Source organism: Micropterus dolomieu, linkage group LG06 (genome assembly GCF_021292245.1).
Source record: "Micropterus dolomieu isolate WLL.071019.BEF.003 ecotype Adirondacks linkage group LG06, ASM2129224v1, whole genome shotgun sequence".
NCBI lineage: Eukaryota > Metazoa > Chordata > Actinopteri > Centrarchiformes > Centrarchidae > Micropterus > Micropterus dolomieu.
This window is the reverse complement of record NC_060155.1, coordinates 26,168,268-26,195,848: the sequence shown is the minus strand read 5'-3', so window position 1 is coordinate 26,195,848 and position 27,581 is coordinate 26,168,268. Positions and strand designations below refer to the sequence as shown.

At 38.7% G+C, this 27,581-nt stretch overlaps 1 protein-coding gene across 2 annotated transcripts in view; it reads left to right on the top strand.

Annotated features, from left to right (window-relative positions):
- brinp2 (bone morphogenetic protein/retinoic acid inducible neural-specific 2) overlaps positions 1-27,581 on the top strand; it is a 215,118-nt gene that overhangs the window by 160,925 nt on the left and 26,612 nt on the right. The window lies entirely within an intron of this gene.

The following is a 27,581-nucleotide window of genomic DNA, read 5'->3' as shown; positions in this document are numbered from 1 at the left end:
TCTACCCCTCTAGCATAATTATTTTAATATGCCATTGAATTCAGGCGACATAAAGAAAAAAAGTTGACTAATGTACATAACTTAACTAACTTAAGTATCTTAATGATCATTTGGGGGATATGAGGATCTCTATTTTTTCCTGACAATGTGCCAAGGTGGCCTTCAACGATGTCAGGAAGCTGTTGCCTGGTGTGGAGGGGCTTCCGTATGGATTTTCTACCTGGCCCAACTCCACATCAGCTATGGAAAAAGACTTTGATTTGTCAGTATGCCAAGGCCTACTTTAAGAAGATGAACACTGAGTGATGTTTCTAAACAATACATTGCATCATTGCCATGCCTCAGTGTCATCATTGTACACTTAAGTACTTGTTTACATTTGATCGTTGTTGACATTTAGTTATTTGTTTATTTTTGTTTACATTAGTTGATCCTCTGTGCAATGTTTCTTTAATGCGCAGGGTGATTGTTTTATACACATCCTTATATTACATTTATGTCTAAGCCGATATGGGGTATTCAAGTATTAGTTGTGCCTATTAATACACATTTTGGAATCTGTGGGAGTTATCTTAAATTATTCTTATTTATTATGTTTGTGTGGGTGCGATGATGGGGAACCATCTTGGCTCTTTTCGGATGTATTTGGTTTCTTCATTTACACATAAATGTGTTCTGCTAATTTGAACTACAGCAAAAGATCCAAGGTTTTTAGTCTTCTAAAGCGGCTTAACTCTGACATGCTATAGTATTTTTGCTGGAGACTCATCCTTGACTTAAAGAGCATCGTAGGCTACAGTCTTCTTGGATAGAGCAGGGCCATGTTTCAGAAAGCAAGCTTAACAAAGTCTGAGCTTATCCCTGAGCTCTGATTTGATTGAGCCTGAGATGGGAAACTCTGAATTTTCGGTTCCAGAACAGCTGATCAGAATAAGTTCAATCAACCCTGAGTGTTGTTGTGAAAAAAAGCCATCATCAATGGAGCACCGATACTACGATTCACCATGGCAACGGGTAAATAAAGGCAGAGTCTCTATTTTAATCGGGTGGAGCTAGTAATATGAATGCGTGCCAACGCGGACCATGATATGCTCTAAAACGCAGGAGTGGAAGAAGAATCTATGCATTAACGTTATTAGGCTACTATACAGCGTTGCTCATTCATCATTTACCAGACTGGAATTTCCTTAATGAATGATGTGCTACAGCCCATTACATTTGATTTTAAATAAGAAGGCTATATTTATTAAGCTGTAACCCGAGGGGACTAAATACCGGTGGCAATTGCCTACCTAATTATGAAAATAGGTAGGCCTATGGATCAAATATAAGACACAGTTTACTGGTGGACCTGTGATTGTAAAGTCACAGTCACACCCAATAGGTTAGCTTATTAATTATTTTTTTGCAGTGGAAAATGTGTCTATATGTTAAAGTTTTAGTCGTCTATTTTACATAAATAAATCTTGCTCATTTCATATTTTATTAATGCTGTCAAAACACATTCAGACTATCAGCAGGTAATAATGAAAAACTCACATTTAGCCTAAACCGTATTTTCAGCAAACTGTTTGTTTCAGCAGCACCACAGTCATCCTCACTCAGAAATAGTTATATTATCTCCAGATGATAACTGCGGAAAGTTAGGAAAGTGCGACTAGCCTATATGAAAGATTACTGTTCATTGATCAGTTTTATAGGTTACATATTAAACAGTGATTACTGCAGTAATTTAGCACACAGTAGCCTAAGTGTTTTCAGTGCGACTGTCCACAGAGTCACAGCGTTAAAGACGGACAAAGATTTTATTCTGTGCTGAGGATAAATCCACAATGTGCGGAGATCTGTCCATACATCGATGACAGATTGATCATGTTCAAGATCATGTTTGGGTGAAAAACTAATAGCCTATCTAACAGGGATTTTAAAGTTTAAGTTCAGATATGTGCTTTGATATTTACAGAATGAATGAGGAAATGAAACAGTATGTCAGACAGCCGCCTCAAGCTCCGCGGCAGGGGAGGAGTCAGAGAGACGGTTTTTCAACTTATCCTGTGAACAGCATCAGTTGCCGGAGTTACTGATCTAGGGATTATCTGATCTCGCTCTCTGAAACGGAAAACTCAGAGTTTCCCTCATCTCAGGCTTAACATACTCAGAATTTTCACTAATCCCGCTTTCTGAAACGGGGCCAGGTCTACCACTCCAATTTTAATCTAAATCTAGAGGCGTTGGTATTTTAATTAGTAAAATAATTGAAATGTACTGATATTATTGCTGATAAAAAATGACAGATGCCAGATAGTTGCAGGTGCATTAACGCAAGCAAAGGTGTTAATCTAAGAGATTATTTAGTGATACACCAAATTTAAATACGCATGTGTCAATTGTTGGAGGTGTTCTGAAAAAAAAATCCAAATAAATCCTTTTTATATCCCCAATGCTGACATCCTTTACATTTTTAATGTAATTTACATTTGGTAGATATTAGTGTTAGGGTAGGTAGGTAGTGCATGACAGTGTTTTCATTTTGACTCACTTTTGAGATAGGCGGAGGGTGTTCTGTGTCGACTCTGTTACAGTAAATAAGAGAGAATAGCTGTGGACATACGGTTGTTAAGTTCCATATGTAGCAGCTGGGATGTTTGGGGGCAATTTATAGCTCCAAGCTGGATGCAGTTTATTCTCAATAACACTCTGTTTATGTAGCTTGTACCTGTGAAGTGTTTTTATAATGATCTGTGTTATTACTGACAATTAAAGTGCAGTCATCAATGATGTGTGATCACCTACCTGGATTACAGCTCCGTTGCTGCTGAAGTTCTTCATAAAGACACATTATATGAAAGCCTGATATGAAATTAAGAAGATAACTTCATAGCAGTATGAATCAGTTAATCATTTCTAGTTTATTTCAAGTTTAATGACGATTGAATACTTAGTGGAACTTGGCCTGCCATCAGTTTTCTGCTTACTTTTTTTTTTACTATTGCATTATTAGACTTGATAAAATACTGTACCATTACATTTACTTACTTTTTGAAACTATTGTATTATTAGACTTGATAAAATACTGTACCATTACATTTACTTACTTTTTGAAACTATTGCATTATTAGACTTGATAAAATACTGTACCATTACATTTACTTACTTTTTGAAACTATTGCATTATTAGACTTGATAAAATACTGTACCATTACATTTACTTACTTTTTGAAACTATTGCATTATTAGACTTCCTTTTCCAAACCTTTTGAATTGACAATTTTGTCTGATATCAGGCAATTATTAGACATAATATAGCAATGTGCAAGAAAGTTTAGAGCCAGTATTGTGGAAGCTGTGTATTAGCATGCTGAGCCACAGTGACGCAGGCCCCATCAGGTGGACAGTCTCACTCTTGTTAAATCGATTTCCACCAAGCCAGGCTGCTTTATCAAAACCATTCATCACAGAGAGTGAGACACAGGTGTGTGATGTAATAGCAGCAATGATGCAGAACAATTCAGGTGTCACTTCCTAAATTGGTTGAAGCTTCTTTGTTTTTGTTATATCTCAACAATTCACCAGCTTACTTCTTAATGACTTGGACCGTGTAGGTAGGATTTAATTGGAGACAGGGTTCTGGAAGCTTTTCTTAAACTTTGTGGGTGTGTTGTGTTTCCCTGCAGGGTTCAGGTGATGGTGTGTGTGCTGCCATTTATTTGAAAACTGCTTAGTGAGTGACATTACAGAGGTAAACAGCATTTCTGTGCATTCACTTAGTCTCATTTTGACAGCACCTGACTTTGCAAAGTGGCTTTTTTTTTGCTGCATATTAAATCTTTATAAAGATGCGCTGACAGTATTAAAAAGAGCGGAGGAAGACGTGTAATTGCACGACTTTTCTTGTTCCGCTGACAGTATGTTTTTTGTGAGAAGCTTAACTTCGTGCTGTTTATCATACAAATTTAGGCCTTTAGTACTTTTGGAAGCTTGTGTGTTTGAGTGCGAGCAAAAAATATGACCAAAGGCTCCTTGGTTCACTAACAAAAGTACACACACACATACACACACGCACCCAAGGACAGACATCACATACAGAGGAATATACTGTACACCCACAGTCATGTAAACCGGGCATTATCAAAGTTTTATCTAAATTTAAGGAACAACACAATCCCCTTAAAGATTCACATACCTAACCAGACTCTTGGCAAGTTGAGATAAAAAAAAATAAATCCAGAGAGATGAGGGTAATCATGGCAAATATTGGTTGACATACCCCACCCCCATCTTACTATCTCTGTCCCTCTTTTGCATCTTCCCTCTTTTTCACACACATACACACACTCACTGTAGCTTTTGGCTTCTGGGTGTGCCTAGGAAGTTGGACTAAATCTCGTCTGCTGGGATGGGCTGATAAATTTATTGTGGCGAGGGGAAAACAACTGTGAGGAGTGTGTGTGTGGCCGTGAGAGAGAGAGATTGTTCGTGTGTGTGTGTCAGAGACTGAAGGAGGACGAGGAAGCGACTAAATCATTTTGTGTGTATGTTTGTGAGAGGAAAGAGGAGAATAATACCCTCAAACATCCGCCACTCACCATTTCCTCAACTAAAGACCCACAGCTAACTTGATAGCTAGCGACACACACACATACGAATAGCAAGAGGTCCCTGCTGTAAGATCCCTCTTTTCTTTTCTTTTTGGATAGTTCTCATGTACGGTTTTGGAGGCAAGATGTCCTGGGAAGGTGTGAATAAATTGCATCTTGAACATCACACCTTTGGATTTGTGAAATTGGAAAACACAGCCAGCTCCGAGGCTTAGCACTACATTCCCTAATACTTGGTTCTATACAGTGTGTGTGTGTGTGTGTGTGTGTGTAAAATTGCAGTGCCTCATTCCTAATACAGAGTGCTGTAATTTATGTTACCTCTGTCACTGACAAAGACACAGACAGAGACACATTGATCTAACTTGAACTCTCAACATGAAATAGTTTTCCAAAGACTCTCTGATTTGAAGGATGAGGCTGGTAATGCTTTGTATTTTTATAATTATCAACAAATACCATGAAAGACCAAAACCAACAACGCCAAATACGCTAGTCTGTCTTTCAGCGTTCATAAATGTTCTGTTTTTACTCAAACAGAAGTAAATTATGTACATGTTGGGGACTATTTTCAGCTGCAGATTACACATTTGGTGCTCTAGCGAGTTTTTCAGGCATCAGGACAGTGTATGGACACCTGTCAACATTGGGATTTTAAATGTAAAATAAAGGAAATAGGTTTGCACGTATCTACTTTTAGGGCAATATGCGAATGAAATACTCTGTAGAGCAATGTGCTGTCCAACCTAAACCCCTCACGCTGCTCTTCTTCTTCTTCTTGTTATTCTTCTACTTGACTGTTATTGCTAATGTACTACACACTGCCACCTGCTTTACCTGAGGGGAGCGTAGCAAACATTTCAAATATGCACAGCAGGTTTTTCCTTTTTGAAATGTTAAAAAAATTTACAGGAAAAAATGTTTGATGCTACTGGGATAACTACCAACTTAGGTAACTTGTACATGAAACTTAAAGTGGAGCTTCTTGGTAATTGAAATTAAGTTACCTGCTTTAAGGGTGATTTGGGGGCAGTTTTAACTTGAATTAGAGAAAGACAGGGTGAGGAAAGAGGAAAAATCCCAAGGTCGTTCCAACTGTTGATGATGCCATCTGCCTTACAGTAAAATATTATGTGATATTATATTATTTGGTGTTTTGTTTGCGATTTTGCGCCGCTGCTGTTTCGTAAATAAGGACAGCTTTACACCTGCATTTGTTATATTACATTACTTATTATCAAAAACTAGCAAGTCGACAACTTTGCTAAAATAGCCAAACATCCAGCAAGTGCGACAACACAAGACACAGTAGTATTACTTACTATGCCAACAGAAAGAATGCCAGCTAGGCGTCTGCAGCCTTTTTTGTTTTTCAAGAAGCTCTCGCCAACGTCCAGTAGCCTCTTGCTTGGTAACTCTTTTTCTCTTCTTAGCTTCTTAGCTTCCTCCATCAACCTGTTTCTCTTTGCTGGGCTCCAATTATCTTGGAGACTTTCACAATGCCGTTCAGGCTATTCTTGACTTTCTCAGACTACCCATTAAACCAGCAGATAAATTAGAACGTTAAAAGGTGGCACAGTGTTGCTCAAAACTTGGGCGGCAAGCAAGCCAACAAAGCTAGACAGCAACTGACACAAGAGCACTTACGGTAACGTTACCAATGTCTGAGTGTGTTATGTATTATTTTAACTTTAATAACACAAGCAAATATATCAAGCAAGCGCAACAACACAAGACCTAGCAAGCCAGCTAATGTTTATTATTACGTTTTTGGGCAATGTTTGCCTTTATTTCAAAGAGCAGCTGAAGAGAGACAGGAAATGTGGGAGAGAGAGAGAGAGAGAGAGAGAGAGAGGGGAAGACATGCAGCAAAGGACGCCCGCAGGGTGGAATGAAATCCAGGTAGCTGCAGTAAAGGCCTTTAGCCTTTGTATACAGTAAGCATGCTCTACTAGGGGAACTAACCGAAGCCCAAGTCAGCTAAAAAGTTGTCACTCTATTACCCTATTATCACCCTGTTGCTGCCATTTTGCATCTGTGTTCTGACATGTTCAAGTAGTAGAAAATGCCAGACTTTTGTGCTACTTTGGGATGTTAAAATGACTGAAATGTCAAAACCAAGAAACAGCGAATTTCATTTCACATGTGAGCAACAAGAAGTAATTAAGTCATGAGATGCATCTCTGCCACCACCATTTTGCAGCAGTTTATGTATAGTTTTTAAGCTACAGACGTGTGACAAACCTGAAATTATTTCACATGGCTACAGATGTATCTCAAAATAGCGAGACATTGACCGTAATCTACATGTAATGCAGGTTTTGCTTTTACTAACATTTTAGACACAAAAAGACATTTACTGATTTACTCCCACTTTACTGAGTCTAGTTTAAATAATTATACTATTGTGAGGAGCTGCTGTAGCTACACATTAATAGAATGTGCTTTGCTTGCTGAACCAATTTCTAATTTCCAGTGAAGAAACAGGTTGGTAATGTAATAATTACCAACCAGGTTGCATTCTAATATCCGGACCACTAGTGGTCGCTGAAAAGAACATTTAGCCCCTTTAATGTTGTTAATGTTTGTGTCATTCTTTCCATCTTGGATCTGCCCCATTGACCCCTCACCAGCATCATTTTGCTCTTCTTGTAGTTTTGCAGTTCAGTACATATTGTCTAATTGTCTCTCTTCTTCCATTATGTTAATTAAAAAGCATCCCTTTAAGCTAACATGAATCTGTTTGATACTTGGTACCACCTACAAATAGTACTGGCATAAATCCCACCCAGCGCTATCAGAATCCCACTTCTTTGAATCTCTGCCCATTTCCACCTAAATTGCTGGGATAAAGCATGCTGTCTCAGGGTGTAGATGTAGTACAGCACTTCCTGGATTTGTCAAAAAAACAAAAGAAGGAGGGATTATTTTAGTCCCAGAGATCGATTTTGCCTTGGCTCAAGATTTGGCTGTACTTCCTTCACATTTTCATTTTCCTCATTTATTTCACAGGAGGACTGTGTTTGGCGCATACTCCTTTGCTTCTTTTTTATTTATTCGTATTTTTCCTTTCCATTTTAGCCTTTTTTTTCCTCTCTTGCCCTCTATCTGTCTGTCCTTATTTCTTTATTATTTAACAGTAGGGGTCCAAAACAAAATCTTTCTTCCGGCATTTGTTATAGCTGTTGTCAACACTGTCTTGCTGCTCCTCAGTTAACTGGGCTGAGTAGAATTACAAGGTTTAGAGTCCCTGTTTTCTCCGCTGTTAACTTGTTGACAGGGTCCTGCTGTCAACGACTGACGACTGTATCTAAGGAATAAGGGTTAGAGTCTCTTAACTTGCCTTGCCTTGTAGTACTTTCTGAGTGAAAGCAAAGATAAGCATGCACATACACTCTGGATTAAACCTGAGAGCCCTTACATCATGGCATTGTTAAGGAACCCTTGCCGTAGACACATGTGATTTCATAGTTCAGAGATATCCATCCCTGACAGATTTATTTATCTGGATAAACCATTTAGATGATATTTGGATAGAATAAAATATACTTTTGTTACAGATTAACAGCTCACCACTCTGAAACTCTTGCTCCAGTCTAAATTGCCAACCTGGTCGGCAACATGTAGCCTAGAGCTGAATCGAAGCTGTTTACTGTCTTTTTGCTCTACTTCTGATTGGCTAGTAGTCCTTAACTAGGAACTGCGTGTGTGCAACTCCCAACAAAGATCATTTAGAGACAAGACGTGTCACTCCATAGCTAAAACGAAGCCTTCAACAAACAGGATGAAAGGAGGAGCTACAGCAATGTGCACTATGACAAAAAAATATGGTGTTTTTTTTTAATTAAACCATGTAAACCTGTTCTGGTACAATCCCTAAATAAGATTTTGAACCTGAAAATGAGCATAACACCACCTGTTTAATGAAAATAAAGTCATACTATTTAAGAATACTTTACCTGCGCTACTATCTGCTGTGCATTAGCCTAAGTTATTGCTCTACTGATATGGTAGTGTCCCCTTCAGACCATCTGACAGACACCGATTTAAAAAAAATAGTTCACCACATTGTAACCATTTGGCATTACTGTTATCAAATGAGGCAAGATTAGAAATTTGGAAAGTTCGCAAGGTTTATTTTTCATGTGTCTAACTGTAAACAAGGCTGTCATCAATGCAATTACTAAATCATACAGTTCTTGCACATTACTTGCATTTGTTTGTAGCATGTGGCCAGGAATTACACACTGTACCTTTTGAAATATAATAAAACATATATAATTATAATTATAATTATAATTATAATATATTTGGGAGGAATGCCAATTTATATTAGACATATTTGACAGGCAACTAATAAATTGGCTGATAGTTATTAAGGTCACCGCTATGTTTATTTGTATACCACCTGAGAGAATTTTCAAATACTTCGGACTATGCAGAACGAATTGGAAGGATTAAATGTGTAATATGCTCTGTGCGAATGCTGTAAACATGCATAAGAAGAAAAGATCCAAGTTATCCTCACCCATTTAAATCTTGACATCTTTGGCCTTCAGGGCCTCAGGATCAATATCAGCAGTGAAAGGCTGAAAAGAGAACGAACACCTGGGATTGGCATGGGATTCATGCATATAATTGCTATTTGCAGGGAGAGTCCCTGTGCAATCATTCTCAAACAAGTGGCCAGTGGCATCAAAATATCTGTTGAAAGCTGAACATATATCATTTTGTCTTAATAACTAATGCATAACAGTCCTCAGTTTTATTGCTTAAAGGTAAATGGCGTCGGGCACTGCGATGGATTGGCGACCCGTCCAGGGTGTACCCCGCATTTCACCCGATGTCAGCTAGGATCCAGCCCCCCGCGACCCTGTACGCAGGATAAGCGGTTGGATGGATGGTAAATGACGTGGAGGATTTATTTGTATTGGAATTGACTGCCTTCCTGAACATCGCCAGTCCTGAGTAGGTACTTATAAGTTTGCGTGATATTCTGAATTTCTCAAGATTTGGTCCTTGAAGTGGTCAGTATGTCGATTCACAGCTATTTATTAAGTAATAATTACCCAGTTATTTCTCTAGCAAATCATCATTTTATACTAGATAGTCCTCCATTCTGCAGAATTAACTAACTACTTATGAACAATTTATCATTATCAGGTCATTCATTATCAGTTTCTTCCTGATTCTTTCCTCATTTATTCCATAGTTTAATCAACTAGTGCAGTGCTTGTTCAAAATGTGTGCGTCCTATTGGTTTCACCTACAGCATTAATAACACTGAAACAACATGACGATGGCGGAGATACTGCTAGATATTCAGCGCTTCCTTAGAACTTCATTACACTCTTACAACACAATAACTCCGATTCAACAGTTCACTACCACATTGGAGCATATAAGCCTCGCCCCCGTGAGCAAACCCCGCCATCACTGTTGCAAAGTGGAGCGCCATAAGCCCTGCCCGCACGAGCCGCTCTGCTCAACTCTGTTCTCTAGTATATTTATTAATTCTGAACGTGTTGCAAATTTCACTAAAGGCTACCAAGTGTGAAGTCGATTGGATGAACGGTTTGTGACAAAACCGCTAAACAGACAGACACGCAGAGATTCCTGCCTTTATTAGCGAGATTATCAGGTCGTTCCTCACTCATTCCTTAGTACTACTCATATTGTATCGCAAGTGTTAATTCCACTTCAAGTCATGAGAAAACCTCAAAAGTTGAGTGCTTTTGTTTACAATGAAAGAAAGTACACTAAGAATTGGATGACAAGTAGGTCGTTAGAAGTGTTATAGATATTATGAATATTAATGGTATATAGATCATTGACAATAGCTTGTTTTTTAAGGATGTGTCTTGTGTGAAATAGACTAGTTCATTTAGTCATCATGAGAGTTATTTTAACATTTCTACTGCATACTTTTTCAGACTGCTTAAACTGTAATGGGTCATGCAGGGCAGGGGCTATCCCAGCATGCACTGGGCAAATAAAGTGTTGACAAACTTGCAACTGTAACAGAGCACACACAAGCACCAAACCTGCCACATATCAGAGCAAACACAGCTTTGCACATAGCAAGATTAAGTGCCATTTGTCTTGTGTACAGTGTAAATGGGTTTCAGCACTCCCAAAAATGGTGCACCATATTGTTTCAAACAGTTCTTTTAATTATTTTGGATCCTTGAACTTCTGTTGTACCTTTCAGCAGAGGTTCAAGGATCCAAAATAATGTGAAGCAACTATTCTTGAAATCTAAAAATGGGTATTGATTGTGATTTTTATGTCAGGCTCAGGTTACTCCAATTGTTGCTGCTAGACGTCAGTCAGAGTCAAGGTTCTGATAGTTTGACCAAAACCATTTCTCTGTCAAGCTATGCCTAGCTTGGTTGTTTTTTTCAACCAGAAAAAAACCTGTCTGTGGGTGCCACACACATTTCTCCCTAAACATAATTTTATCGGGGTTTACAAGAGTAATTATGCTAATAAACATTATTATTTTAAAAACAACAAACATCAGTTCACACAAATGCATCAGTCCAGACACATATATACTCACACACACACACACACACACACACACACACAAAACACACACACACACACGTATTTCAAACATTAATTCACCTGTAATGGATTTCATGAAGCCTTCAGCAAAGGTCGCCCTCACCCCATCATGATGTTATTCAGCTACTGAGTGGTAAAAGATTAGGTGTCTTCTATTGCCAGGCTTGAGTGACTGGAGAATCACATCAGAGATCACAAAGGAATACTGGCTATTACTAACTGAAAGGGAAAAACACACATGAGTTAAAAGCTTTTTTTTATACATAAGGGAGAGGGTTATTGAATGGTAACATAATTTAATTTCCAGGGTTTTACCATTATAATAATAGGCATATGCAATTATTTATTTTCTCAAAGGAAAATGTAACAGCATAATCACACAGTGTGTGTTTGTATAATAAGCCAAGTTTTGACTGGTGGGATTAGACATTGTTGGCTTATTGAGCGACGTAATTCCATCTAATTCCATCATCATTCCTTCACTCCTAACTTAAGTATGATACTCATAGCCATACTATTGTGTAGCATTGATCATATCTGACAGAACTGAAATGCCAACACAGTCCTAGAACAACTAATCAAAGAACAGGCTTTTCATAGAATGTTCCATGTTAGTTTCAGATAATGGTTGCAAAGTGCAAAACATTTCTATAATATATTAAATATACAAAAACACAGAGTTATAAATTAATGTCTTATTAGTACATATTTTTAACCAGTCAGACTGGAACAACACATTCATACTATGTCAAAAAGCCAAAAGACATTTTGTTTTTTAAACAGTTGCCAATGGTAACAGGCAGATATGTTGTCCAAAATGCTGACTTTTCACCTGAACTGCTGCACTCTCTCTTCCCTATGTATCAAATACTCTGGCACACAGCCTACACTTTTTGACTCACTGCAGCAACTATGCATGTCTTTTTATGGTTATGTGGCATGCCTTTGTAGTTAATCAGCAGATTATGGGGGTAGTTAGTGTCATGATGATGACAAAGCAGTACCACTCTTAAGCTCACTATTCCTGACTCCTGAGTGTGTCCACTTGAGATTCCGTGTAACAATTAGACAAAAAAAAAGTTTTCTGTGGTCAGTGAGCAGTCTGCCTGTAGACATCTTGGTCAGGCAATGTGAGGTTCCTGACCTGTGGAAAGGAGAGACATATCTGAGCAATTAAGAGAGTAAACACTGTCAGCAATCCCACATTTTCCACACTTGTGCTACCCTTATATGAACTGATACATTTGTAGACATACAAGTAAAATCTCTGCCTTAAAACAGACATTTGACGAGCATATACTGTAAGATGTTGTTCTTGTTCATTGCCCTTACAGGCTAGTTCTGGTTTATTACACCTTTCTTCTTATTCCTGTGTTTGTCACTTCTATATATTGTGCTCACTGGGCTAATTGCTGGGGTTAGTTAGTGAGACTGCAGCAGCACGGCGAAAAAAAAGTCTAAGAAGGCAGAGAACATCAGCGGCCAGATGTTCAGACAGGTTTTAAACAAACCTCCAGATAACATATTTGGAAGCGAAAATGAAGGCAAATTATTGCCTAAACTACTCATTGTAAACATTCATCAGTTTAAAAACTTGTTAGAATTCAACCTACCATACTTACTGTGGTTGTGTTCACAGTTTTCTTTTTTTAATAAAAGGATTAATAACAAATTTTCAAGTGGTTCCCTCCATTCAGGATTTTTGGGGTCAGGTATCCAAAGTTTTGTCTGAATTGATATGCAAGGTCATACCACAAAATCCAACTTTACTGCTCCTCAATGATCATTTAACACAGTTGGAGTTAAATGAAAGACAGCACAAGTTGTTGCTAGGAGATCTTAAGATGATGATACACGGGCAACTTTTTGAGCAATGTTGCTGTGCAATCTTGCTAGTGGCAAGTCCGACTATGTTTTGAACGGATAGTGGTGGTGCGGGGCGGGTGGCGGAGTGGTGGGGGAAGGGGATTACGGTGGTAATCTTTACTCATTACCATTGATGGCAACGTTGCCCTGCACGATTGCTCTAAAAAAGTTGCTCTGTGTATCATCAGCTCTAGAGCTGACAAAAAAAAAAAAACCTTCAGTACAAAATTGGCTGCCTCATAACGATCTTAGCACCAGGAAATGAGGATGATGATGAATTAAGCTGTCTACTGTCCAAAATAATAAAGCAAAAATCCTCCACTTTGGAGATGTAGTCACATGCAGCTGTGCAAAAAGAAATATAGCTGCAAATGGCAATTCAGGGATTTAAGCACTTAATGTTCTGGCCTAGTCATGTAAAGTGAAGTCTACCTTTTTTGCATTTTCACAAATAAAATGAAGGTTTAACAAATCTGAAAGTGTGTTTTAAAGAATCTTTAGCCTCTCTGGGATAATCTAGTATTATTACTGGAATTGAAATTGTAATTTGTACTATTCGCTACTGGAAAAAGTAAAATTATTACTGTCATGCATTACCAGTCAACAAAAGTCTCCATATTGTTCATTGTGACAAAATCAGCCTCTCAATTTTGTGTGCATTTCTACAATCATAACTGTGAAAGGCCAAAAGACAATATAGCAATTTTATAAATTTATAGCAAAAGATTAGGTTCTAATAGAAAATTTTACACTGCCACCAAATTCCTCCAATGACTTTTCCATTATGAATGGCTGTAGGCCTATATGAATTCATTACTTTTCTCGCAATGTCAAGCAGAGAACATACTCAAAAAGTAATGGTTTATGTTACTGCAAACGTACAGAATGACAAAAAAGACAGATCCCAACAAATGTATGCGCTTAACTTTATGTTTAAGTAAGCAAGACCACTAGGACAGGGGCCTGGACACATCATTTTACAAACTTAGTTCAACATAAAGATCTTCCAAGTTTTGTGATGACCTGCCTGTAGCTCCACTGTCAGGGCAATGATTCTCTTCAACCAACACGTTGGTCTCTAATGTACCTCATGATCTAAAGTGTTCCATGACATTTGCTGCGTATAGTCACTTTCCTCAGAGGAGAATTTATGATAGTTTTAGTTACTCCATGACCTTTCTTCTAGTACCACTATAAAGGATAAATGTACAGGTACAGACAAAAAATAACAATCTCAAAGCCGTAGAGTACTGCCATGGCATGCTTTGTGGGAACCTTTTCTCGACAGAGAGTGGACCCATTCCATTTTGTTGTTTGAAAGAGCCAGTCTACATGTGCAGTTGCTTCACCATCTCTTTAAAAGCCAGATGCTCCACTGTTTTTCTGCCACAGCTAATTAGGCCACATCTAATTAGGCAAGGATAAAACTAGCATATTTGAGGAGGACATAATTGCAGTATGTTTGTTCTTTTATTTTGTACTGTTCATTGGTGTAACACGCACACACACCTCATGAGATCTTTCATTTAAATGGCCGTGTGTTCTTGTTTTTTGTTTTGCAAATGTTGACATCCAGTTTGAATATTGTGGAACTGAAGTTTAGTCAGATGAGTGTGATCTCAGTCCAAACTTAGCCAGCCAGTCAGCTCAGAGAGTAGTTTCTTGTTTCCATTATTTTGCTGTAAATCCTGCAAACAGAAAGTAGCTACTTTCTTTTGTTGTTTTTTACTCAATTATTCTGTGTCACAAAGGTTTAAATGTAGGCTACTGGTGAACAGACAAAATGGAATATGTCTGACATCTGTCTAATGATGCAGCATGGCAAAAATGGAACTGAGAGTTTGCAAAAAAACAAATCGTAGTTGACATATGATTCCAAACCTGCCTAAGATTGGGAAATATTTTTATTATTACAAGCAAATACAAAATAAGGCCTCTTTAAAATGCACACAGAGGTCATAAAATGACCAACAAGAACATAGACAAATAAGAATTCCCTAAGAAAAAAAATGAATTTGTGCATGGATGTAAACAATCTGAAAAATGTTGTCCTTTATATTAGTGCATGCAGTCAAGTTACTTCTAATTTGCAGGTATAACATTATGTATAAGATATTCAGGTTGGGTATAGACAGCTCCACTGCAGGATAAAGAGGTAGTGTTTTTTAACTAAAAACTAAAAGGCACTTTTGCAGTAATAACATGGTAAAAAGATCCCCAAATAATTTTTTATTCTGTTTTTGAACCAGAAACAGAGGTCCACACTTGGTCGCTGTAAAATGATAGTCCACTGTTGTTGGGAATATATTTGTGTGTGTTTGTGTTTTTGTGTGTGTGTGTGTGTGTGTGTGTGTGTGTGTGGGGGGGGGGGGGTATGATTGTATTTGTTAGTTGTGGTCACTGGACAGGATAAAATATGTATAACATAGCTTCATTAAAAATGTATCTATTCAGGCTGTTTTTATAATAGTCATTCACCCTTTCCATTATGTTTTCATAATCTATTAATCTTGTTTTACATTTCTTATTTAATGTTTTACTATTTTGTCTAACTTCAGAGGTCTGCGGTTGTATCTATCTGTAGTCGATCTCTTGCCTCACTTATAGACCCCGCCACAACAGCTTTTTCAACCCCCAGCTGATAAAAACTCTTCATTATAGCAACACCAATGAAGGCACGGAAGGAGCAAGGCTGAAGAGGAAAGAGGAGGTGACAGAAAGAGGCAGCCAATTTCTTTGTCTGTGTTTCCCAAAAGACTTGACTGCTAGATTGGTAAACCAAGAAAGATGTCTGTGGAGGAGATTTTTGCAGGAGGGGATGGAGAGGGTGGCGTATTTGAGGATTATACAGAAAGATAGAGGCAGAGAGATACTCTGGAGTGACAAGTCGACAGACAGTTTGATTTTTTTGAGTTTTGACAGAAACAAAAGAGCCTGAGGCAGAGTGAAAGGGGCAGAAAGAAGAAAAACCCAAACAAGTAGCTCATCAGTGGCTCTCAATATTCTCTTTTCCCTTCTTATACCACATTCAGGACTATAAATAGCCCAAGGGCATGAGCCCCGAGCTGACAAATAGGCAGTCAGCAGCAGTTCATCTTAGGACGTTGTTCCGGGTGAGAGGAGGTGACGCCGTGTCTCTGCAAGGCATAACCTGGTAGCTATTAATCCTTCAACATGCGTAAAGGAGAAAAAAAATGAGATGGAAGAAGGGCGGAGAGTGAATCAAGGAAGAGAGAGAGGGGGGAAAGGTGGAGAAGAGGAGAATTGGGGACATGAAAGCAAAGTAAAAGAGATTAGATTATAGGGAAGGAGGGGGAAACAGATGAGGAGAGGGGAGGAGGGTAAATCAGAAAAGAGGGGGAGTAGGAGAGAAGAAATGAAAAAAAGGAGGATTTCCTGTAGAAAGTATTACTCACCTAAAGGAACGTGACGGATATGGGAAGCAAGGGGAGGAAATGGCATGCCAAGGAAAAATCATCAAACATCAGAAGATGGTCAGACAGGAAAAGGAGAGAAGAGTCAAGTCAAGTCATTTTTTTTATTCCTTAGTATCTCAGATTTTCCCTGATTAAGATTCTGTGACAAAGCTGCACTTTCGGATTTGTTTTAAATCAAGCACTGGCTCTTTTAAAGCAGACTGGGAGAGTTTTGTCACAGCAGGGGATAAGAGGAGACTTTTTGCTGTAGGATATACTCTCACTAGCAAAAGTACACACACACACACACACACACACACACACACACACACACAAAGCCTCTACCTTTTTACTCTTCAGTCCCTAACATCTACTCCTCCCTGAGTCATGAGGGAAAAGAGGAAAAGGAGGAGGTGCCTTCCTTCCCTCAGGGGGGTCGGTCGGAGTAATGAACACTCTCTTATCACTTTGCCAGCTTCGCTTCCTGGAGACGACCTCTGTGAAGCGTAACTAAGACGGTGGTGTAGAGGTGCTATGGGGATACATCATTTACCAGGTAACTGCCACAGATGGGGACTTAGGATGATGTGAGTTTGCTGAAATGTCTCACAACTAGACCAAAGCATTAAGTGCTCAACCAGGCAGACAGAGTTTATCATGAGGTTGTTAATTAGTAAAAAAAAAAAAAAACGTAAAACGACTGTATAGGTCATTTGTTCGAGCAGGTAATTGCAACCCACATTCACGTTTATTGTTAGGCCACGACCTCTAGTGGCCATATGACTGTAACAAAGGAGGAAGTCAGGTGATGTAGGGTAACAATAAGAGAAAGGAGGTGGATGGATGTGTCAATCAAACTCAGGACTTTCTCACAAGAGGCCGGTGTTCGATTACACTTTAGCTCATTATTTTCCTTTTACCTGCTGACAAACAACCTCATTTCAAGGAGCAGGTGGCTAACCCATTGCACACCACCTGCCCAGCACCAAACGACAGACAAAAAAGTTAGCCAGTTAGCAAGCTAATGCGCCAGATATGTTTTTCAGGGATTTGTGGTGACCAAACCAGAGCTAAAACAGAGTGAATATTGGACTCACATTCTTTAGGTGGCCAGAAACATGATTGTAAATTAATGCGAATGTTGCTTTTTTTGTGCTTGATGTGTAAATATACAGCTATTTGCTAACAGATTTACCATATCAACTGCTTTCTTATATTTTCTTATTATCTACTGGTGTTAGTTGTGCACCAAAATGCCAAAGCAAATTCCTTTTACTTCAATAAACCTGATTCTGATTCTGACAGTTGCTCTAATAAATAAATATCAACTGAAAAATATAATAACATAGAAATTTTAGCATTAGTGAAGGTACTTTGCATGATGATTAATACACTGTGTAAACCCTAGTGTCAGTAAATGTAATGTAATGACCAGAAAATAGAAAAAGTGGAATCAGCAGGATGTATGGATTAATTGAAATCCTAGATTTATTTTTAACTGATGGAAAGTCAAAAGACCAATTAGCAATCTAACATAAAATGTAGCCTTTTGAGATTATCTAGCTTTTAGTTGTTTTGTTCTAAATAATGGCCTAGATGGATAGATCAAATTATTCAGATGGAACTGGCTGAATGAGTCAGTGAATTTATCAGAAAAGTGTACATAGTGTAAAGAGTGTGTTGTACCACTCTTTGTTGCTGTCGTGTGTTTCCATCTGCTGGCCAGACTGGCTGCACCAAGGCTTTTCTGGTGCTAAGTGCCAACACGACTCTCTGGAGACTCAATTAGAACACAGACACACAGCCTATCAAATGTCATCACAGTGTGTGTGTGTGTGTGTGTGCATCATTGTGTTATTGCGCAAATGTTTTTGCATCTGTGTGCGTGTGTTAGTGTGAGTCACAGCTGCATATGACCAGGCAGACAGGCCTTCCAGTTAATGAGGTGCTCATTAAAGCGCCTCTATAGCCAAAGACATGTTGTTGGGTTTTTTTTTTTTTCAGGGCCTTGTAAAGTTCATCCTCCCTGGAATGAAATTGTATGAGGTGGAAAGTTTGAGAGTCAGACAGGGAGACATACACCTATACTCGTATTTTAAGTACGTGTTCTTTATTCAGAGACACAGCCTCAGATCTGTGTATATAGTAGCTTAACCAGAGTGGAGAAAGTAAATGAGTAACAGGTGCCCATTGAATAATGCACCTGTAACAGTGTATGAATGTGCATTTGTTTAAAAAAAATACAAACAAAAAGAATTCGACCATTTCACATTTTCTTAATCATATAAATAGACAATTGGTGAACTTTAATTTGTAATGCCTCTAGGTGGTTGCCACATGCCAACAGCAAACTGTGGCTTTCTGTACATGGAAATGGGTTGCGCCATTTGTAAAAGCCAAATAATTTTCATCTAAATGGTTAGTAGTATTTGGTTGCATCAGCTAAAGGATTCCCCGTAGGACCAATAACATGCTAAATATCAACATCAAACACTGTCATGTGTGAAGCTTGCAATGGTATTTCAGTATTAGGAGTAACCTGTCTGCTATTAAGGCCTCAGATCAACTTTGGGCCTATTCATTTTTTCCCTTGATAAATGTTTATTCCTATTTGTTCAGTGTGCAACTTTCTATAGTTAATACAAATGATTGTTGTAAAATTAGCCATATATATTCTAATTGAGACACCTGGACAACTTTTACATTGGGCAAGTGTTGCTAAATGCCAATGTATGTTTGAAGAGCCTCCAGTGTCATTTAGAGTTTTCTTTTGGGAGCCTTATAGTTTCCCATTAAGTTAAGTAGTGGTTGGATCAGATAAACACAGTGTGCCAACACTGTAGAACTTGTTGAAAAGTTTGGTATATCTCAGGAAACCCATACAAGAGACCGCCTGTGCCTGTCTTTTACATGAGGCCGGTCGACATGAATGGAGTTAGTGAATTAGGTTTAGGCACTAACATTTCTGATGAAACTTCCGAAACTAAATGAAATATATTCTTCAACAACCTTTTTTCCCTGACTAAAACGAGATCAAGACAAGACAGCGACAATGTCCTTAAATGTTGACTGTGACTAAATTAACATGCAATATTGTTGATGAAAAATGACTAAAATGTAATTCATAAAATAAAATTTTTAGTAAAATCTCTTTTTCTTTTTGTCAGTATAATGAGGAGACAAAATATTACAAGCCATTTTTTCTCCCTCTAAATTTTCATGCCTGGTGCGTGAAGAAAACGTTACTATGGTGATGAACACAACATGCTAGGGAGAAAGAGCCGTTTAGATGTTTGGTCCCATTTCAAATACAGTAAGGCGGACAAAATAACAGAGGTGCCTAATTATATCGCACAGCAAGCAATGAGATAAGATAATGTCTCCTTTGCAAAAGAATAGGAGAACAAACCTAACATTCGAATCATATCTCTCTTCTGGTTAGAGCAGATTGACCAAAATGCTAATCAAGATTATACTAATGAGTTAGAAAAGACTAAAATGTTGGTTAATGAAAACTAGACTAAAATACTTTTGATTTTCATTCGACTAAAATCAGACTAAAATACCTAGACTTTTAGTCAATTATTATTTGATAAATAACTACGCTTTGTCACTTTTTCGGAAAGTGTCGGACGCCTTGAGATGAGGACGGTCTGTGTAAACCTTAACGCAAGAAGCATACTCTACAACAAGATGTCTACATTTACTGTCTATTCTATCATGAGCTGAACCCATTATAAAGACAGCTTGAACAATTAGTGTCCCAGCCACTCAGTAAGCTGTGATTTCATTAACAAAGCAGATGATTAATTTAACAGTTTATATCTGTTTAGATCAGCCAGTAACTCAAGTCAGGTTAGTCAGCAGACACAAGTCATTATGATGGGTTGATCACTTTTCATTTCACAACATATGACATTGGATATTTATAACCCCTCATTACTCACCCTACCAGTGGCATCTTATTGGTCGTAGATAATTGGGACTAAATTTGCTATTCATAAATTCACAATGGGCTCTTCATTGGGATTTTTAATTATTTCCCTCTGTGTAAAAGGTTAAGTGTGGGAGGAGGGAGCAGAAGTCTTTTAACAACATTTCAATTTCTTCAGCACAAGTTTAGCTTCTAATTGACCGATGCTAATGTTTGCCAAATCCCTTACAGCGATCTCTATCTCTCCCTCGTTCTCTGAACCAATCTCTTTAAATCTGTCCCTCCTCCTCCACCCTCCAGCCCCCACAGGAACAAAGTAATTCCCATTGTTTCAGTACAGAGAGCTCAGAACAGTCTAAGCCTCTTGCAAACATCTCCCACCTTTACTTTGCCCTGGGCCCCAAACATCTCAGACGTCTTGCAGGAGAACTTGAAACACTTCTTTACTGAGAACAAAGATTTATAGCTCACAAACTCTGTTTTGGAGACACGTTTTCACCTGTAATTACTGACACACTTGCCATAGGACACGTCTGCTAGGCAACCTCAAGGCTTGCACTGCAGAAAATAAATGTACTTTGATCAATAAATAGAGGCTAAATTTTACATTTCAGTAGAGCATGGACCAGGTTGCATGTGCACACCCAGGCTATCACTTCAGTAATCATATCATTGACCATCAAGGGTAAAGAGGATGATTTATGTTACCAGGAAGGTGATTTTAGTGTGTGCTTGTGTGTTGTGTAAGTACCTATAGAAGGTGAACTGTATCTTTTGTTACTTATAGGTTTGACTGTGGGGGCTTGCTGGGGATTCCTGTGGACTCGAAAGCAGTACATTTTGTGAAAGCCTTATTGTCAAGCAACAAATAGAGGTTAATAAAAAAAACATCAAACATAAAAGTTATAGCAAGAGAGGGATAGACCCTCTTACGTTCAAAGGACTGTAGTACAGCTTGTAAGAATCACAAGGTGAAAGATCCCAAGGATTTTAAACAAAATGGCTTTTTTAGGCTGAAAGACGAGGAAATCACATCTTTCAGCTCATTCTTGAGTCAGCTGAGGAAAAAGTGCTGATGGACAACGACTTCAAAAAGAAAACAGCAACAGTTTAAAAAAAATGTAATGTAATATTTTCGACCAGGTTACCATTTTAGGTAACAATAAAACATAGTATGTCTAAAAATATTAACACAAAGGCAACATTTTTGACAAAGTAGCTGCCTATAGGATGGATGTGAAATGGCAAACGGGATATGAGTCTTCAGCCATGCTAGCAGCTCTGTAAAAGTTATACTTAGGCACAACTGTGATTTGATGTCAGCATGGCAACATTCTTACAATGTTTATCTAAACAACCCAAAACCATTTGACTTAAAGGGCTTTACAATCTTGCACAACATCCTCTATCCTTAATTCAGATAAGGAAAAACTACCTGCAAAAATCCTTAAACAGGGGGAAAACATTTGCATTTTCATAATGTTTTCATACTTCCTTCAAAGTCTTTTCTTCTTTGCTGTACTTCTGATCAATATTACTACTGTCAACTAAACCTAACACTTCCTATTGTTTCATGGCATATTAAAAGCCTACCTATGTGGAAGGACAGCTGTAAGACGTGTAACATGAAACTTCTGGAGGATAGAATTGAGTTTTATTCTTGGCAACTTAACAGTGTTGGAAGAATAGAGACAATTTGATTTATTTCTACAGCGCCTGTTCATAACATAAGTTATCTCATTGCACTTTACATAGAGCAGGCCTAGACCATCCTCCTTGTAATATTATTTACAGAGACCCAACAATTCCCACCACAAGCAAGCAAATGAGGACAGTGGCAAAGAAAAACTCCCTTTTAACAGGGAGAAACCTTGAGCAGAACCTTGACTCAGGGTGGGCGGCAAACTCTCCTGGACCCAGTACACCTGACAATTCTCTTGCTCTACTGATGGAACTAGTGCTGTGGAAATGGAAAAAAAACAATATTATCAGGACAACTTTCTCATGGTGGGAATTGTTGGGGCTCTGTAAATAATATTATATTCCATATAATATTACATTGTTTTTAAATAGTAATTGAAATAGACCCGCGAGGAACCGCGACGTACATGCAGCTGTCGGCCGCACGGCATGCACCCAAAATCAGCAAAAGGCCGGTGAATGGCAGGCGAGCAGAGAGAAAGGGGTCAACAATAAGCCTACATAATAAGTTACACTGACAAATGAATAGAGATTACAGCTCTGCAGCTTGTCAAGATTAAAGCGGAGCTATCTGTGTTACCCGCAGTCGCCGCGCACAAACACAGTACATAAGTTGACTATCAGTCAACAATAGGCAAGACTTGACAATTCTGATTCAACTATGTAAATCCAACGAAGGTTGAGGTCAAGGGCAACTGGACTTGGTTGAAGATACTAGAAGATGTTTCGTCCCTCATCCAAGAGACTTCTTCAGTTCAGAACTGAAGAAGTCTCTTGGATGACTGAGAACCTTCACACCTTCAACTATGTAAAACCTTAGTCAGGGACAGCCCTAATCTACAGCGTTTTGCAGGTATATAGTTGTAAACCATCTACCGCTGATGTTGGTAAATGAAAAGTGAGAGCATCAACTTAGTACAATTTATCCTATGGGGAACATAAATACCCCAATGTGGTGGAACAACCAACTAGTTGACACTGCAGTCCCTAGAGCCTTGTCTTTAGAATGGCTAAAACACATTGGTGGACCAAACATAAATTACAAGGAAGGAAAGCACTATATGAAGTCCTCTTGTTTGTTAGAGGAGATACATTTAACCAGCATTCGTACATTCAGCATTTCATATGTACAAAATGTGACATTTGAATATAAAATATTTTAAGTACAGTTTAAAATCCAAATAGTTACATGTAAAGTGGCTCCATTGTAAATAATCTCTATAGTGCTGTTCCTTTTACCCCGCTTTCTGCTTATCCATTTGGCTTCCAACCTTCACACATAAAGGAACTCAGTAATAATGTGAAATGTGTAAAAACATAAACAGAGCGTTGCTATAACTTGGGATCGTTTGCAGCTTGAGCGGGTGCACCGTTAAAACCCATCTGTCTGCAGACAAATGCAGCGCAGGCCCATCTGGATTCCTTTTGCTATGTGAGACCTTGGGAGTATTCAAGGTTAATGTCCTCTTATTAGGCACAGCCATCAGACCCCGGAATGGCTTCCCCTTAATGTATGAGGTATGCATGTTAAGGAATGCCTTACACCGGTTAAGTAGAGGTTTGGCATTATGCTTTTGTCCTTCATCTATCCTTTGTGTAATTAGGAATTTAAGATATTATATAATGCAGAGGCTGCTGCAGGCTTCTTCACATGCTGACGAGTGGAACTAAATAGACTATTTTCTTAACCTGCTTACAGCTGAAAAGAAAGTAAAGAAGAAATTTTTAAATTCCTTTGGGGGGAAGAAGCACAACATAATTGCAGTTCACTCATGCACAATGTATGCTGTAAAAATTAGTTGATGACTATGGTGTTATAATGCCTGTTTGAATACAGTGTATTGTTAGCAAAGTATGTCATATTGAAAAAAAATGGTGGGCTCTGTTGTACACACTAAAAGTGACAGTTTTGTGAGAAGTTAAATTAGAGTTCCACACACCATGCCCACCTTGCCAATTGCACCATCCGAATGGGTGTTTCAGTAGCTGTTACACAATCTGACAAGAACTGTGTTTGATGTGTTGAGTGTGTTTATATGTTGTATTGTATATACATTTTCAATAACACTGTAAACAGCTCAGCACATCCATACTGTTCATTTTAGTTTTTACCATTTGGAAAAACATTAACGCACAGGCTGATTTGTTTATGCTGTGAAAATCATTCTTGTTGTTTACTTGTGAGAAGAACAGTGACATTTAAATTGCTCTTGGTTTTCCTGGGGAAACAGATTGATTGTGTTGTGCAAAAAAGTTTGCATCAAAGATGTTAACCTTACACACCTTACATACATAAGAGACATCTCTTTTACAAATGCCACAGAATCATCTGCAGCAAAGCAATGGCATTTAAGTAGCTGACTAGATGAATGAAAACACATACAGAAGAATGTAGTAAAACATTTTCAGCACCCTTCCCACCTCTTCTAACACACACACACATTCACAAACAAGTGCTGTCTGACAGTGATTCCCTACATCCTTCATCCAAATACCCACCAATTTATTCCCCAAAGCGACACCCTACAGTCTGCAGGTAATAATACCCTGTAAAGTCACATCTTCAGATAATATCTCCATCTTGGTGGATGGCATGAGAAGTGAACCAATAATGTTTTCCTGTTCTTTAGAACCTGCTGTTAAAATGTCCTTGAGCAACCTCCAGCTGCTCCACTGGAGCAGCTCAGCAGCTGACAGCAGAAAAGCGTTGTTTTACTGGGCAGCTCCCAGCGGCGGACTGCGTGAGGCTGCGGTTTCCGGACAGTTCCCAAATGTGTGTAACCGTGCAAGTGTGAAGCAGAACATTGCTGAAAAGAGCATATGTGTTCTGTCAGCCCTCCAAAGACGAATAGGAAGTTTTTCCTTCAGGTGGAAGCAACTTGAAAATAGCTTGCTCGATATAAATGACTGTCCCCCCTGTCGTGTTTGCCTAAATCCATTATCCATTTCTGATCTCTCGGCAGGAGTCAGGGGGGTAGTTCATCTTCAAACAGCTATGCTTAAGGCACAGCGGAATCTCAAGGTATTTATTTCAGCTAGTGTCAGCCAAATTTGACCAGAGAATAACATAGCACCACGGTGAAGAGGAAGAGTAGCGATTTTACTCATGCAGACAAGAAGTAGGCCATGGGAGTCCTGAAGCTTACTGTGTTTGGTTTAACTGAACATCATATTGGTAAAACCGATAATTTTATGTTCCAATGTGTCTTACAGTTGTTTTTACTGCTGCAGGTTTGCTGCCACACAAAAAGGTTCACTCCATTTTGTTGTGGTACCATCCGAATGGGTGGTACCGGTTTGTCATCATTATAAAACTTTATTTTCAGAACAAGAAACTTTTGGGGTGCCGGTTAGCTCACCTGGCAGAGAATGTGCACCATGTACAAGGCTAAAGTCCTCACCACTGCGGCCTATGCTGCATGTCATCCCCTCTCTCTCTCTGTCTCCCACATTTCCTGTCGCTCTCTTCAGCTGTTCTATCAAATAAAGGCAAAAAGGCTAACAATTTAATTGCATATATAAGCATATAATACTAAGCGAGTAAATTAAACTGAACAGGACTAGGAATAACAAATGTATTTAATGTAATGCATTTGTTGACAACTAAGACCAGACACTACAGGTAAATTGGGTCAAGATTTTAACTAATAGATATAACCATGGACCTTTCCTGTTCGATTATTCTAAGACAGTTTGTCACAAGTTTTCTGAAATGTTATGTTTGAATATGGAAAGGAGGTATTATCTAACTAAATATGGCATAATTTGCATACATTTCCAGAACAAAAAACTGAACATTGGATAAAGCCAGGTTCAAAATTGTTCCACACGAATTTCACGCTCGAGTTGGAAGATTTCAACTCACGCGATTGAGTATTGGACGTGATTCATCACATGATCACTTTAAGTTGCTGCAATCAAGTCTACCATGCCATCACGGCAGGAAGTTGCGTCTCTCTTCTTCTTTCCATTGCCTGTATATAATCACGCCGCGCCCAACGCTTACATCACATTGTATGCTATTTTATGTACAAGTCAATGTTCATAAATAGAAGAGTAGTAAGGTTAATGAGATAATAAAAAAATTTGTGTACATATACTACTTCCAATTAAACTGATCGATTTTAAGCTTTCCTTTTATTTCTGCAACATACTTCTCCGTTGTTTACCAGTTGATACCAGTATTTAACGTTCACATCATTATGTATCTGAACCTGCTGTATATCTTTTTTGTTTTCATGGGAGTCTGCTCCATAGGATTATGAGTTGATACTGTATTGACTTATGATTGAGTTACAGTGGGTACGGAAAGTATTCAGACCCCTTTAAATTTTTCACTCTTTGTTTCATTGCAGCCATTTTCCAAAAATCAAAAAAGTTCATTTTTTTTCTCAGTAATGTACACTCAGCACCCCATCTTGACAGAAAAAAACAGAAATGTAGAAATTTTTGCAAATTTATTAAAAAAGAAAAACTGAAATATCACATGGTCATAAGTATTCAGACCCTTTGCTCAGTATTTAGTAGAAGCACCCTTTTGATCTAATACAGCCATGAGTCGTTTTGGGAAAGATGCAACAAGTTTTTCACATCTGGATTTGGGTATCCTCTACCATTCCTCCTTGCAGATCCTCTCCAGTTCTGTCAGGTTGGATGGTAAACGTTGGTGGACAGCCATTTTCAGGTCTCTCCAGAGATGCTCAATTGGGTTTAAGTCAGGGCTCTGGCTGGGCCATTCAAGAACAGCCACGGAGTTGTTGTGAAGCCACTCCTTCGTTATTTTAGCGGTGTGCTTAGGGTCATTGTCTTGTTGGAAGGTAAACCTTCGGCCCAGTCTGAGGTCCAGAGCACTCTGGAAAAGGTTTTCGTCTGAGTTGAGACTGTTGAGACTGTATTGGACAGGTGATGAGCAGTGCCTGGTTTTCTCCACACATACCGCTTAGAATTAAGGCCAAAAAGTTCTATCTTGGTCTCATCAGACCAGAGGATCTTATTTATCACCATCTTGGAGTCCTTCAGGTGTTTTTTAGCAAACTCCATGCGGGCTTTCATGTGTCTTGCACTGAGGAGAGGCTTCCGTCGGGCCACTCTGCCATAAAGCCCCGACTGGTGGATTGCTGCAGTGATGGTTGACTTACTACAACTTTCTCCCATCTCCAGACTGCATCTCTGGAGCTCAGCCACAGTGACCTTTGGGTTCTTCTTTACCTCTCTCACCGAGGCTCTTCTCCCCCGATAGCTCAGTTTGGCCGGACGGCCAGCTCTAGGAAGGGTTCTGGTCGTCCCAAACGTCTTCCATTTGAGGATTATGGAGGCCACTGTGCTCTTAGGAACCTTAAGTGCAGCAGAAATTTTTTTGTAACCTTGGCCAGATCTGTGCCTTGCCACAATTCTGTCTCTGAGCTCTTCAGGCAGTTCCTTTGACCTCATGATTCTCATTTGCTCTGACATGCACTGTGAGCTGTAAGGTCTTATATAGACAGGTGTGTGGCTTTC